Genomic DNA, 11,781 nt, shown 5'->3' on the forward strand with positions numbered 1-11,781 from the left:
GTTTAGGATAGAGCTGCTTATCTTTTGCAGATCATATTGGATAACATATACCACCACGCATACAAATGAAACTCATCACCAGTAGCCGAAAGTCGAGCAGACAAACATAATTTTGAACTAGGGAAGCTTTCTAGCTCCAAACTTCTCGTTCTTTTTCAATTGTTGATTAAAAGACCCAGAACAGACATCTACATAGACCCTTTCTGTTGCCTGAAACAAGTACTTTGGTCACAAAATAAAACCGTACCTTTATTTAGCTAACCAGTTCTCCGGCTAGTCTGCCAAATGAGACAGTTTTATTCCATCTCTAGAACAATTAAGCATTATCTTGTACAGAGTGAACTGAAACATTCAGTGTTCATGAATGTAGGAATTGTGCATGCGCATATATATGTTACATACATTACTCCTCCTTACCCAGAGGGCCACCAGTATTCACGAGCTACCTGGAACTGCCCATAGTATTTCCCATTTGAGCCTGTAGTCCTGCTTTTCTGAGCACCCCACACTCAGACCTCTCTTTACTTGCTGTGTTCTGGGATTTCTGCAGCCCTTCAGACTGTTTCTACCCCACCTGAGGTGGCCACCCAAGCTCAGCACCGGCTATGTCACCTGTAAGGCCCTTCTGCTGCCCTCACGTTGCACTAGCGAAGCCTTGGCTGAAGGGATAGACCCTTGGAGAAAGGGGTAGACAAGGAGACAGCTCAGGGAAGAACCACCTAGGTTTGCAAGAAGCAGACTGAAGGTAGACTTGAGGGCAAACTGCCCAAGTGAAAATGAGTAAGCACAGGGGACAGGCCAGCAAGAGAGAATATGGAATTCCTACCTTTGCAATGGGGATGTTCTGGATGTTTTTAGGGACAGGACAGACCAACATCTACTAGGGTTAGCCTAGGTATAATTGACCCTTTAGGTATTGCAGAGGGTTGGATGAATAAAAGGATCTTCGCTCAGCTCCATCCCTGTATTTTCTATCCTAAGGAAGAAACAAACACAGACAGTTGGACCTACCCTCATTTGTGTATGGGTAAGGGGCAGTCAATGTGGTCAGGCAGTGCTTTCATGCCCAAAGATTTCTAAAGACTGAAAAGAAAATGAAGAGAAAGGAAGGTAATGCAGAGAACAAAAAGGAGACTGAGAAACTCGGGCTGGCGGGAGGTGTCCCTGCCCATGGCATGGAACTAGATGATCTTTAAGGTCCCTTCCCACTCCAACCATTCGATAATTCTGTGAAACGGTGATAAAATCTTTGAAGCATGGAATGGGGAAACCTTTGGGTGATTAAAAATAAGTGGCACGGAAAGCTGTATGGGGGAACCCTGCCCTTCCGACACTAGATGGCTCTGCAGCCCCGGGGAAAGCTCCTCTTGCTGGACATGCCGCCTTTTTCTTGGGGAAAATAAAGAAGCAAACGGAGGCAACGGTGGTGAGAATGCTTCCAGTCTGTCTTTACTGAAGAGCAACAGCAGCACTGCAACCGCAGATCTTCGCTCCTAGATTAAGGAGTTTAATTACGCTAATGTGTTTTGATTGCGTGTGCTTCGTGCTTCATAACAGCCTTTAGAGTATTTTATTGAAGGTTATTGGGTGCATCGCATAAAAGCATACATTGCATTACCATATACACAATATAACTAGTTAAAATATAAACTAGTTAAAATACAAGAAAAAATAAGTTTTTAACTACTGACTTAATATGATGCAGACAATTTGTTCATTAATTACTGTCAACTTGTCTTTTTTCTTTTTTCTCTTCCCCCCCACCATGTGATACACTTCTCCTGCTTAGTTTTAACAGAGTTGAGGTGCACTGATGACTTGGATCTTATAGCACAGTCCATACAGTACTGGCAGAATGAAGCTTTTTAGTAAAAATCACTAATGTAATACCAGATACGACCGGTTTTACAGAAGGACAGTGAGGAAGCAGTGAGCTGACGTGGCACAAGAACGCCAGGAGAACTGGATGCCCTTTGGGTTTGGGGAACTTCAATAACCTGGCTATGATACAAAGTTTTTAAACAACAAGCAATGCAACTCCATAAATAAACTTGTTCATTGCCAAAAATTTATATGCTTTTTGTTTTTTCTTTTTTTTTTTTTTTTTAGTGCTTTTATTTAGGTCAGGTAGAAGGAGATCCATTGAAGTCAGAGCTTTCTAGTTTCTGTTGTAAAACATCGATGCTCAGAAAACCATTAGCACGCAGGTAATTTGGTTTGGGAAGAATTTGGATTCACTTGGCACAGTGACTGCCCTTCTTATCTTAGCCTGTTATATTAAGCCACTAAAAAACTTCCTCAGATTTTTGTCACTTTCCAGTTATCTCTGTGTATTTTTGTTGGTCTCCTGGTAGGGCACTACACCTTTATCAATCTACCCAAACCACTGCTGCAAGGGAAGGTCACCTTCCTTTTCTGCTGTTCTTCCTTTGTCACCTCACTCTGAAAGCTGTCACTGGCTTCCTGTCTCTCGGTGCATCATATCAAATCTCTATTTTTTCATTTTCAGGGGCTTATCTACTATTATCCGTATGTAACCAGGTTCTGTATTTTATGAAGATGAATTACACAAGCTTCCCTAAATGACTTATTTTTTAGAAGCTCATTAAAGCTCCTAATGCAAATATTTGCCAATAACATGAATAATACGTTTGAGTGATATCTGAATTTGTTATTTACATTGTGATCTCCAAATTAAAGTTTTCTCATTGCACTCCTTAGACATCTGCTTGAAAGAGAAACATTTCTTCGGGTTGTGAAGTTTAAAATCTCTAGGATTACTATATCGAGGTAGAGTGTCCCTTAGTTTTATTCCTATTACCTGTTGTGTTCTGCAATAATCTGTTCATGATGGCTTAATTAAAAAGAGTTTTGACGCTGTGTATCAGAGGAAAGAAATGTGTAATAAAAGCCCAGGAGCAATTTGAGTGAAGAAGGGATTTCTGAGAGGGAAGAAGACACTGGAGGATCAGTGTGTGCAACTCCTCCAGAGTCTCCTTGATGTAAATGAGTACATATGCTTGAGTATACATACTCAAATCCATGTATATGAGTGTTCAGCATCTATACATGGATTTAAGCACAGCAGAGATATAACTTCATTTAGGCCCCTCTTCATGTCAGATGACCCCCCCTTTAGTAGCTACTTGCTCTCGTTTGTGACCTTCTGTCCACCTTCCATTTCCTCCTTTTGCATCACAAGCAGGGAAATCCCTGCTGAGAGCACCAGAGCCCGACGTGCCTATAGGGCATGCTTTGCTGGGACATAAGATTTGAACAAATAACTTCCAATTTGTTGTTGCTCAAAAACTACATCAATTAATAAACATCTAATATTTTCCTCCTAAAATCCCAATTATAGTCTCATATGCTGCGCTTATTCCTGGCCCAGGACACAGTTCTATATTTCAAGCAATAATATTTAATTTTACATTTCTTGGAGTGCTTTAGTTAGCTTCTTGTCCTCTCCTGTGAGACTGCAGTGTTGTCATTCTAGCATCAAGCCCCCACCTCTTGGTGCCGTGGACAAAAAGTGCGAAGCAGCTGATGGAGAGTTGTTGGTCCCATTAAACAGTCTCAGCTCCTGCTAATGAAGGAGCACAGGAGCAGGATAGGATCCCCCAGCACTAAGCAAGCACTGTGCAAAATGGGAAGTGAGACACAAACGCAACATCCAAAAGCTTTACATCAGCCTGTTTTCCTATCAGCATCATTTATGTGCTTTACTTTCTTGGACGCAGATGGTTCGGTCCCCTGGAATACCATAGAAACTACTGTGCACAAAAAAATAATCCTGATCTGTAGCAGCCGCAAAGATTTCGTATGAATTTTGATGGCATACACAAGGGAGAAGAAGCAGAGGAATATTTTTCTTTGTGTAAAGCAGAAGTAATGGAGACCATGTACAGGTCTGTGACCACATTTGGGGTGAGGGCATTGCAGCTCAGGAGAAAGAGCAGAAGAAGGTTGCAGTAAAAGAAGGAGAATGGAAAAAATGAAAAGTGTTTTGATTACTGTGAATTTACCTTCAGAGGCAGAAAAACCTTGGGCCCAGAGGCATAGCAAGAACTGGCAGCTGGAAGCCAAAGCCATAGTGATCTGATCACAGCGCTGGATCAAGGGCAATTATCAGTGAAGCAGACTGCCGGGGAAGTGGCGCATTCTCCACCTCTTGCTGACTTCAGATGAGCACTGGACTGCTTCTGGGAACTGCCGAGGCAGGAGCAGTCTCGGGTGAAGGGTGGAGGTAAACGTGCATTGCAGATTCCTGCTTGCCCAGGTTGTGCTGAGATACACTGTGTGTGAGAGGAGCACCTCAGCAGCACCCAGAGGCAGATGGCACACTCCATCCCACCAGCATCAGCCCTCGTGTTGGCCATGCACCCATTATCAGTCTCCATGCAAATCCTGCTCAGTGAAACCTGAGGTTCTCATATCAAATCATGGTAGTGAGGTAACGATCCCCTCTACCTCATTAGTAGAGCCAGGCTAGTTACAAGGAGTTGTTGAAGGTCCTTGAGGCATCATAGCCATTGCATCCTGCTGAGTAGCCAAGAGCGGCACCTGGATAGAAAGTTACCAATGTTGCCATATCTGCCCAAGAACCTGAGCTAGTTTGTGTGATGGTTCCTTGGCTATGTCCATGCAGGCTGAGCAGCACGCAGCGCTCTTAACTCTGTGTGAAGGAGTTGCATGAAGTCAAGTAGGGAAGGGAGATTGTCCCATATCCTGGACTAGCAACCAAACCTGCACACTCCTTACTCTTGCTGCCATGCTTATGTCTGAAATGTGTCTAAAATCATAGAATCATAGAATGGTTTAGGTTGGAAGGGACCTTAAAGATCATCGAGTTCCACCCCCCCTGCCATGGGCAGGGACACCTCCCACCAGCCCAGGTTGCTCAAAGCCCCATCCAGCCTGGCCTTGAACACCTCCAGGGATGGGGCAGCCACAGCTTCTCTGGGCAACCTGTGTCAGTGCCTCACCACCCTCAGAGTGAAAAATTTCTTCCTGATATCTAATCTAAATCTGCCCTCTTCCATTTTGAAGCCGTTACCCCTCATTCTATCACTACATGCCCTTGTGAAAAGTCCCTCTCCAGCTTAGCTTAATTATAAATATATTAGTTAAAAATTTTCTTTTGAGTAAGTAACAGATGTTACTTACTATTTTTTCTCCCCTTGGGCTTTTTTTAAAATAAGAAACATTCCAGCAACTCTGAATTTGAGAGCTGACCCAGCTGCAGCCCCAACTGAAGGCCAACCGGCTATGACCAACCTCATTCTGTGCGGCAATTTGAGGGAAAAGAAACACAGAAAGTTTGATATGAGTTAGCCTCTTCAAATAAAGCTGCATGAACTTTCACACTTTATATTGTTTGTTATGATGTTTTCAAAATGAGCCACAGATGTTTTACTTTGTTAGGGTTTTTTTTTCCCCTCTGGTTGAGTCACCTATTATCCCAGCCAGATTGGGGCAGCTCAAACAGGAGTCACAATGAAGAGGTCTCCAAAAGAAGGTCAATAGTTTATTTGATTTTTAGATAACCTTCTGCGCGTACCTAAAAAGATGATGAAATAAACATAATGTCTACTAATGACATGGTGTAAAATGTTGGGAAGTAATGGATCCTATCCAAACCGCTTGTGTTCCCCATCACTTAAACTGAGTCAACGAGGATGAGTCAGGATTGAATTGTGCCCATAGCTTGCAGCTTTTCTTTAAATATTCTGCTCTGGTTGCAATGTAGGAGTAGAGGAGAGTGAAACAGTTCTGAGACAACCTTCAATTTTAACTACATATCTTTCAGCCCTCTTGAGCAAGTGGGATCCCATCAGGCAAACCCAGCTGGGAACATTACGTAAACTGTCAATGTGGTGGCAAATGCCGAGACATACTCTGAAAATGCCAAATGTCCCAGCAGGAGATGGAGAAACCCCTTACTTTTCCTTTTTGAAAAAAAAATAGTCACATATTGTCTGACAAAACAGATCTCTGTCTGGCAACATGTTACCGCAGCATCTTTTGGGGATGACACTGATGTGCAGAAAATAAGACAATTCTCTGACAATAGTTAACCTGACTCTCATTCAGTAGTCTGCTGAGTCCTTCCTAGAAAGGAGAACAGAGATCTGGCTACAGAGTACTGCTTGAGAGTAGTAGATGTCAGCCCATTTAAAACAAAATTTCCCATCCAAACACATCCCCAGGTTTTTTACTGCGCGCTTCGCTTGTTTTTTGTTTTCAAAGAGTTGTGTAATAATATATCCAGATCCCCAGAATACACGTTATAGTTTTAACAGAGCATTGTCCTTGGAAAGTTTTCAAAGTGTTTCTGTATATTTGCAGTATCTGTAGTTAGCACACTCAAAGCCAGAGTGATTCATTTCCTGCCCAGTGGCCATTTGTTGTTTTGTACTTTTTTTTTTCTTGGCTGCACCTTTACAAGTATAATGGGAAAATCACTACTTGCAGATAATGAAAGTGAAGGAATTAAAAATTAATGCATACAGCAGAGAATGTCAGCCACAGAAATTTGCTTGCAAATGCCAGTGCAGAGACGGATTTTGTATTAAATAGCCATAGTCAGTACCTAAATCTTTGCAGTTAGCAGGTCAGGAATTTAGAATCAGTTCAAGCCTTGGGTTACCTCTACAGTGTAAGTTCCTGAAGAGCCAAAAGGAACAAGAAACATATTATTGCTTCATAATTTATATTTCTGTGTATTTTGGTTTGGGGTGAATCTGTGCTAATCCATAATGCCTTGTATATCCAGTTGTTAGTAATTTCTTGTTTGAAAGTACGGTATCTCTGCAGGTTGTCAGATGCTACGCACAGAGGTGAGGTCCAGGGAAAGGAGCATTCCTTGTGACATCTGACTCTTACCAAGTCCAGAGTTTGTCAAACCCAGGTCCATGATAGTAAAGTGTTGGACAGCTTCCCTACATTTGGTCTATTTTTACTGAAGAAAATATGAAGAAGTCATCAAGCTCTTCTAGGCAGTCAGGTCAAAGCAGCCACCAGTGAAAGAGGAGGCTACAGACAGCTTTAACCAAAGCATTCACCTGTTTCCGTGGCTCACCTTGTATGTTTGTACGTCCTAGGAAATCACTGAGCAATGCCAAGGGCCAGGCGTTACTTGTTTGAACTGATATTGGGAGAAAAACAGCAGAAAGGCACGAGGCACTAATAATGAAGATACAGGAGCTGTAGACACCGAACTTTCATATCGCTGCTCCCAGAAGCGAAGCTAATGGCATGAGACAGATGTTTGGACTTCTGGGTAAAAGACCTAATCTCTTTCCTATTTGAATTCAGGAAAATTGAGGAAAAAGGGGCAACACACTTCTTGAGAAGTTTGTATCTGTTTATATCTACAAGTTTATATCTGCTACCTGACTCCGTTCCCTGGTTTTCTCTTCCTGAAGCCCTGAGCTTCAGCTAGTATTAGTTAGTGTCAAGGACTGTGGCTGATTTCTTGTGGAAAGATAACAGGACTTTGTGGTCCTCTTCAAGCAAGAATGAACAAATAATAAAGGTTTTCCCATACCTTAAACTTGGTCCACGATGTACGAATTTAGAGAAGCACCCAAATAAATGCTGGATGTTTAGCAGAAGAGTTTCAAATAGAATCTGATGGCTTCACGAAAATAGCACAGAAAAGGTATTTTGCCTGGGATGCTTTTTTTAAGCACGGATAAAATCGACAAACTCTTGGAGGAATGGGAAGCCCAGCTGCAACACTCCCAGTTTGGAAAAGCAAAAGTAGCAGCCTGGCTGCTATGGACTAGAAATATGGAGGCACTAGGAAACCTCTGCCCAACTTGGCTCTCGCTAGCAGAAATGAGCTCCTACGAGGGCTTAAGAAACAAAGAGAAATATTTGCCTAAGGAAACCAGAAGTTTTGCAGGCTGTTGTAGGAGTCATCCATAAGAATAAAGGATCAGGTCGGTCTTGTGATTATTATGACTGTTTTCCAATCTGTTTCTAACCATGGAAAGGGGAGAGACCGCATCATCCCACTTCAGATACTACAAAGATCACAGACTTAGAGAATGGGTGAGTCTGACAGGGACCTCTGGAGATCATCTAGTCTAACCACCCCTCTCAGAGTAGGTTGCTCACAGCCATGACCAGTCAGGTTTTGGACATCTCCGAGGATGGAGGTTCCACAACCTCCCTGGGCAACATGTGCAACATGTGCTCAGTCACCCTCAAAGTGATATTTCCTGATATTCAGAGGGAACATCTTTTGTTTTAGTTTGTGTCCATTGCCTCTTGCCCTGCCACTGGGCACCACTGAGAAAAGCCTGACTCCATCTTCTTTACTCCCTCCCATCAGGTATGTATACACATTGCTAAGATCCCCCTGAGCCTTCTCTTCTCCAGGTTGAATGAGGAGTCATTCAGCTGAAAAGTCATTCAGCCTTTTCAGTCATTTCATCCTTTCCTCATATGAGAGATGCTCCAGTTCTTTACGACCCTTTGCCAGACTCATTCCAGTATATCCATGTCCTTCTTGTACTGGGGAGCCCAGAACTGGAACCAACACTCCAGATCTGTCTCACAAGTGATGAGTGAAGGACAGGATTCCCCCTTCACCTGCTGGAGACGCTCTTCCCAGTGCAGTCCAGGAGGCTGTTGACCTTCGTGGCTGCAAGGTCACGTTCCTGGCTTGTCTTCAACTTGGCGTCCACCAGGAGCCTCAAGGCCACCTCTACAGAGCTGCTTTCCAGCCCTTTGGCCCCAAGCCTGTCCTGGTGTCTGGGTTATTCCTCCTCAAGTGCAGGACTTCCAATTTTCCGTTGTTGAACTTCATGAGGTTCCTGTCAGCACATTTCGCTGGCCTGTCCAGGTCCCTCTGGATGGCAGCACAATGGTCTGGTGTATCAGCCACTCCTCCTGATTTTGTGCTGTGCAAACTTGCTGAGTGTGCACTCTGTCCCGTCATCTAGGCCATTCCTGAGATGAGATTGTCTATCAATGCCCTTGGCGTGAACGGTGCATCTCTTACAGCGTTGCAGAACAGTTCCCTGGAAGACAGATCGAGTCACCTGCATGGTGTACAGACCATCAGTATGTGGCTTGGAGACAGCCAGCAACATGAGCAACCCAGGGAAACAGCTGTGAAGACAAAGGCATGGGGGCTTGGGGTTGGGAGGGAAACGCATGACTCTACCTGAGCTGCTGGAGGACCACCAAAGTCACGTATTCGTAGCGGATAAGAAAGCTACCAAGGATTTCCAGGATAAACTGGCAATGAACCAACTTACAGGCTTTCAGCTGGTCTTCAGCTTATGGACCAAGGTCAGTGGAGGGACGCCAAATGACTCTGAATGGCTCTGGAATTTGCCATGTTACTTACATTTTTTGTTGTAGTAGTGCACCAGAAAAGGAAGCAGGTGCTAGCAAGGAAGATGGGTGCAGATCATTACGAGCCTAGTAACTCCAGCCCTGCGTCTTGCTGAGAATCAGCAGTTCTGGTATGACTCATGAAAAAGCATGAAGAACCAGAAAACAATTAAATTCTGATTGTAATGGGCAACCACTCAGTTTCAAATATAAAGAAGTGGTCACAAGGCAGAAGAGGACAGAGCATCAGAAATAACGAATCGCTCGCTGAAGTGAATAAGCGAAAGGACGTGAAGCAGAAGGGGAAACATCTGAGGGTATGAAAATCAGCTTTATGGTCAAGTCTGGATGTGTCAAGAGCAATTGTAAATGTTTTGCTACTGAGTATACAATCCATAAGAACAGCAAACACTGTAGTCATAGGACAAGACATGGAAGATCTTCTGGTGACTGAGGGATTTTGGCAAAAACTGGGGTTGAAAACCAGACATTTCATTTCTCAGGGAAGAGGTCACCTCAAAAATCCATTTGGACAGCAATACAGCTTCTGAATTTGTAATAAAGGACTGCAGTAATATAACACACTGGCAAATCCAAACGTGGATTATTTTTAAAAAGTGGTTTGTGCAATGTTTGTGCAATTTTCAGCAAAACCAGTTAACCTGCTTTCAGAAACTGCTATAGCATCCCCTCGCTGCGCGATAGGTACCTTGCAAAGCAAAATCGGGGCATGACACCAGCATCTTGGTTGGCTTTAGCTGCCAAAGTTCTTGTGGAGCCGAAAAAAGGAATGTGATTTTCTTGTAGATATTCACTATGCAACAAGGGCAATCAGCTCCATCACTGGATTTTCCTCCTAATCTGCAGGACCCCACACATTGGCCAACCATCTGTATGAGAAGAGTATGTGCTGTACATGCAACCACGCGTATCCATGCTGCTCTCTGGTGCCCTGGCACCCCCGGACTGTGCTGCAGCTGCCACAGAGATTGCATAAAGCCTGGAGAAGTCTCCCTAAACACTCCCTGCTCCCTGTCTGTTGCAGCAGTCTGGACAAGGATTTGAAAAGGGTGTTCTTGCTGTATGACAAGCATCTCTACCAGAGCAAACCTCGGCTGTGTTTACCCTGCCTCTTGCTTTGTGGAAAAAAAAAAAATTAAAAAAAAATTGTTTATCACTGATCTCAGTTGGAGCCATTTGATGGTTTCTTTCTGAGCTCACGTTGCTTCCAATTCAATAAGAACTAAAAATAATAACACAGATAATCTAATTGCAGATCAGTAGATATCCTGACCACTCTCAGTCTCAGAACATGTATCCCACGTACACTAGACACACATGCAGCGCACGAGCTTTCTAGAAGCAGTAGCTTTTCACCCAGACCAAGGGTGACATTTGTGAACCATGAAGCCTATCAATATTACCCCGCTCAGCTGATATAGTGCAGAGACTTTCTTAAAATAAATAACAAATGTTGATCTCTCGCCCCGATTGCATACCATGGCCAAGGAAAAAATAAATGTTTAAACCCTTGAATCTCATACGCACTGGAGAAATCTTGGAGAAAAGAAAACAGGAAAGCATTTGTAATATTAAAAATAGATTGCTTCCTGGAAGTAAGAGCCCTGATGGTCTTGTTGACTTGTTTTTTTCATGCTAAATGCCATAGCATACAGAAGCACAGCCAGCCAGCTCCCGATGCGATTTGAAGTTTGCCTGAAAAACAAAATTTATGTGGTATATTTTATACTTTGGTTTGATTCATTTATATTTACTTTTACGTAATACATTTCTACGTAAAAGATACTGTTCTAGGCTGTGATGTGAAAGACTGGCTTCAGAGCCCCCAGAGAAGTATCTTAGCCTTAAAAGTCATAAGTAAGTAGGAACAAGATAAATATTGCCCTGGATAATTAACGTCCAGGAAAATAAGCGTCATTATGAAAAGCTGGGCATTTCCAGGGGAATCACTCACAAGGAATATTGCTGGAAGTGGTAGAGATTTCCAAAAAGGAAAAAATGTTACATATACCTACAGGCTACACTCCAATCTAAACCACACATCAGGGCTATGTACCTAAATACATACAGCGACCTCATTTGTGGTTATGATTATACAGCGTGGCACCCAGCTAGCAGAAGCTGTTGAGACCGCAACAACTTCACTTTCTGCCATCGTTACCAGTTTCCCAGCCAGTAAAAGGCAGGTTTACATGTGTGGTTTCATGTCAAAGCCCAGCAGCTCGAATGCCAGCAACAGCCCCCTCGCTAGCTAAGATGATTAAGGGCTTGGAGCATCTCCCTTGTGAGGAAAGGCTGAGAGAGCTGGGACTCTTCAGCCTGGAGAAGAGAAGGCTGAGGGGAGACCTTATTATGGCGTACAAGTATCTAAAGGGTGGGTTGAAGGAGGATGGAGCCAGACTTCTTTCA

This window comes from Vanellus vanellus, assembly GCF_965231255.1.
Source record: "Vanellus vanellus genome assembly, chromosome: 4".
Classification (NCBI taxonomy): Eukaryota; Metazoa; Chordata; class Aves; order Charadriiformes; family Charadriidae; genus Vanellus; species Vanellus vanellus.